Below are 4,917 nucleotides of genomic sequence, written 5' to 3'. Positions count from 1 at the left end.
CTGCTAAACACGCAATCTCATCCAATTCCCAGATGGTCACAATACACAGTCACACACACACACTGCCACACGCCTGAGAGGGGGCGGCGGAGTAGGCAGGTTTGAGAAGATCCTGATGGATTTTAGATTGGTTTCTCCATTTCACTTCACTGGGAAAAGAAGGGAAGAAGATGAGACACAGATGGAAAAGAATGGAAAGCAAACAAACAAAGAATGTACTCCATTATCATAAAACACATTTTCACCAAAAAAACAAAACAAAAAATGCATATCTTTGTAATGACTTCTTGCACATTTACTAATTGTTAATTCTGGCTACTGGCTAATTCACTGGGCTAATGTTGGTTAATGCATGAAGTATTGTTAATTATTTTGACCTTATTGCAAATCTTACCGAAATGTTTAAGGTCACACACTGTAAAAAGCAGTAACCTCATATTGTTACGTTAAAGAGCTATTTCTACCTGATCTTACCATTAAAGTTAGTTTTACTGGTGCAACCTAATATATTTAGCTTGATTCACTACATTTCTTATTTGAATAAAATCAATTAGAGTAGATTTTACCACATGAAGCACATTTTGAGGTTACCATTTTTTTTCAGTGCCTATTATCAACCTGTGCAACAGATATATTTGAATTCTATTGTTATTACTTACTGTGAGTTTAATTTTATTGTGATTTGTTATTACCAACAAAATCAAATGTAAAATAAATAAATAATAAAATAAAATAAAATAAAAAACACTGTAATAATGTACAGTGTATAATTGTATATTATATCATTTAATTTTTTTTAATTTTTTTTTTTTTTACATTTAATTCTGTAATAACAAGTCACAATAAAATAAAAATGCAAACATTAAATAATGTGAGTATCAGGCACACTGTACCTAACAATTATTATTATTATTCTTATTAGGTATGTGGTAATTACAATACATTGGTCAAGACATCTAAACATTAGTTTCATTCATCGACCTCAAATGTGGCTTATCATCTAAAACATGTAAGCAGTAGCATCATTACATGGCCGCCCACTCAAACGTTAACCTAGAAAAATGTGGCCTTATTATTATTATTATTATTATTAATTAGTTTGTTAATGAATGAATGAATGAATTTTATTCCTTTATTTATTTATTAATAACAAGTAGTTTACGATACTTATATTATGTAAACAGTATAATATAATGTGGGACCCAAATATTTGTTTACATCCATTTTTCCCACCAGTCAGCTCCCTCCTACCATGTGAAGCATTTATCGCTAATGACGGCTAGAATGTTTTGCTCATGTCACAAAACATATTTGCATTTCCAATACAAGATGTTTACTGTCAAACCCTCACAGGTGATTGGTTGTTTGTCCACTGGGCTTCACATTGACTCTCACGTGGGGGTAAGCAATCCCATGCCAGTTTGTGTATATGTGTGTGAATGGAGATTTGTTAGAAGGCCTTTCATGCCGGCTTTCCAAAGTTTGCAACAAGGCCCACAGGGAATCCTAACATGCAAATCAGCTGTGGTGAAATTGAAATGTATATGGGATTATTTCCTTTCGATAAATGATAAAGCCTGCCTCTGATAAATAATAGATAGGACATCAAATATTCATAGCATGCGGCAAGTAGATAGAAACACAACGATGGGCCACTGCTTACTTCCCCATGCTTTAATATAAATAATAAAACAATGGTGCAGCAATGTCCCAGCAGTCCAATTAACACTGTCCAAGACGAAAAGCTTTCAGAAGAATGACGGGGACTGTGTGTGTGTGTGTGTGTGTGGGGGGGGGGGGGGGGTTGATTTTACTGCTTTGCAACTAAAACATGGATACCACTCACATATAAACAAGTGATGCCAGATTTATTGTTCACAAACACATCAGTGCTGTTAACAGCACATACCTACATGTAACACACATAAATGTAACACACACACACCGTGTCTCTCTCTCTGATGAGCCACAAACATTCGGCGGCTGTCAACCATTTCTCATGCTGACAGCCTCGCTGGTACAGCATGCGCTAAAAGACATATAGCTTTAATTTGTGTGCCCGGAATCTCAAGTTTACCCTTTTTGTGTGTAGTGACAGATAAATCTCCTGAAAAGGATGGCACAAAAAGAAAAACATGCTTCCAGTAGTTAAATGAATTCACAGTGAAATTAAATGTATTAAAATAAATGCATCAAGCAGGTGTGTGACTTCATTCTACATTTGCCATTAATAGCTAAATGCAAAACAACAAAATGCAGGATTTTTGACAAATAAAGGTTAAGTATTATAAAAACATATAAGTTTCATAATATTATAAAATGATCATAATAAGAAGTAAAAATTAAAATGTTTAAAAATTATAAATATGATATGTGTGCACACACACAATGTAGGTAATATGTACACAACTGGATGTATCAAATGATTCATTTTAATATAAGTACATAGTGGTTAAAGACTTGTAGCTCTAAAATCTTTGGGATATGAGTTATGAGTATGTGATTTTACAGTACTGTAGACCACAATATGTGAGTGTTTCATTGAAAATAGTGCAATTTTGCCTCTCCTGTGTTCTGAAGGAATCCCCAGCGATCCTGAGTCTTCTTCCTGTCTCTGTTGTGTTGTTCCATGCAAAATCTGATGCTTCTTTTGGAAGTATGTTTGTTAAATAAGGTTATTACATGGCTCTGTGGAATAATTGATTCTGATTGTCAGTTGCGACATTCTGAGGTCTGTTATCCCTCGATAACAACCGGTAAAAGCTGATAGCACAGGCTCATCCAGGTAACTGAAGTCGCCACTGTACTCTTGCTAGAAACATTTTCTCTTCGTGGAAGCTTTGCGTTTGGTTAGCTAATAAAATATTAAAATTCAATTTAACATTATGTGTACAATTATTTAATTATGTCATCCTGGTATCTCGGACTCGCTCTCTCGTTTCACACAAATGCAGCTGCTGCCATTTTGCGACGATTGTTTTGTAAACTGTAATTTATTATAAGATAACTAATAAACTGATAAGATTTTAAAACATTTTCATTTTAAATCAATATATTTTATCGCCTTATTTATTTATGTGGTGAAATTTGTGTAATAAGTGGTTTGACTGCACAGTATCCGTTAATGTCTGCTTTGCGTCGGGGTCCTGATCACCCTGTCGGGGATTATTATTTTGCGATAACAACCGGCTGGATGTACATTATCTCTTACATATAATATTTTGTATGTTACTAAGTAGTTCTTTATATTTCATTGTTGTTATTTACAAGCTGCCATACTAGCTGATTGAAATAATAGTCTAGATTGAAATAGCCACATTCATAATCCAGGTTACTTGAATTGTTTGTGATTACTCTTATCACTAAATGTAATAATCTGTTTAACACAGTTCTCTCAACCCTGTAGCTGGAGTATTTGATTAGGGAGACATACAAAACATACAATATTAAGGGGATTTCAGCAACAAGGTTTAGATTAGAACCAGCAATTTAAAATTTGCATACAGTATTTGATCTTATTACGTTTTCAAGCAATAAGCAGTGAGTGACTGTGTATTACTAGGATTTTACCATAGGCAAGGAGTGGTATTAGGCAGATCACCCTGACCTTATTATAATCAATAGATAATACTTTATTTTAAAGTGTATTTGACATGTTATTTGAACCTAATATAGTAATAACAGTGAATTATGCATAATTACAACAATTAAGCCTAAACCAAACCCTAACCTTGTAGTAAGTTTTTACTCAGTACTTATTTGTGTAATTACACTGGTTACACTTTAAGTTGTAATTTTTTCAATCAATAATAACTTTACAAACAATATTTTAACTTTTTGTCAATTGCTTGCAATATGTGCATGCTGCATCAAATGGAGTGTGTAAGTAATCACATTTTTTCCAGTACATTTATGTGAAACAAGAAGCTTTGATTCACCTTGATTCAGTTAGTAATCCAAAGCATTGGCATGTCTGGACAAAAATAAGTTTAAAGTAAAAAATCTGTGCGCTCTAAAGCTCATTTTTACCTCAAAGAGTCAGTTTGTCAAAAGATTTTAATTGCAAGGTCTCACATTTTTTAAAACACGCTCACACAAGCACATAATGACACACAGTAATATGTTAACCTTCGTGGGACACCTCTCACTGCTTAATTTTACATCCAAGGCTTTCCCACTCCACTAGCTTGCTCACCACTTCCTAAAAAAAAAAAAAGAGAGAGAGACTAGTAAGGATTTTTAGTTAAGAAAAGCTGTTCTTTTAATTTTGATTCTGTATTGGCAGAGAGTGGATGTTTAAACTGGCATGGAATCATATGTAAACATTACAGCTAGACACAAAGTAGCTTGAGGAATTTGGGGGTTCACTGGCACACTGTTATGTATAGCTATATGTGTATGTGGGTGTAGAGCATAAGAGAATATTTTTCAGTCACAGGATTGTGGCCCGTACAAATAACCCAAGAAAAAATAAGCTAATTATTCTCCTTTTGCTTTGGAACAGGAAGCAAGTTGTATGTGCTGAGCATTAGTTTTTAAAAGAAGGTCTTGAACGAAAAGTTTCTTCAATTTCAGAAGAATTTCCTTGCCACTCATTTCCACATCATTAAAAAGAATGAGAAATAATTATATCAAGATCCAAGATGAACAAAATATCATCATAAAAGCTGTCCACCTAACTTTCAAGTCAGCTGTTTCAAGTCTTAGAAACCATAAGAACTTCTGATCCGATATGACTTGAACTCACTGAAAAAAAGGTCTGGGTTAAAGCTTGCTACAATTATCCATAAGACCATATAATGTGTTATAAAGTGCATTACAAGGCATAATTAATTGATTCAAAAAATACTTTTGTAAACTATAAAAAAAAAGCTTTACAGAAAGCTCTATATAAGCTCATTATTTAAACACCAATAA

Source organism: Cyprinus carpio, chromosome A5, assembly GCF_018340385.1.
Source record: "Cyprinus carpio isolate SPL01 chromosome A5, ASM1834038v1, whole genome shotgun sequence".
Classification (NCBI taxonomy): Eukaryota; Metazoa; Chordata; class Actinopteri; order Cypriniformes; family Cyprinidae; genus Cyprinus; species Cyprinus carpio.
The sequence above is the reverse complement of the archived record's forward strand: the minus strand, read 5'-3'. Positions refer to the sequence as shown.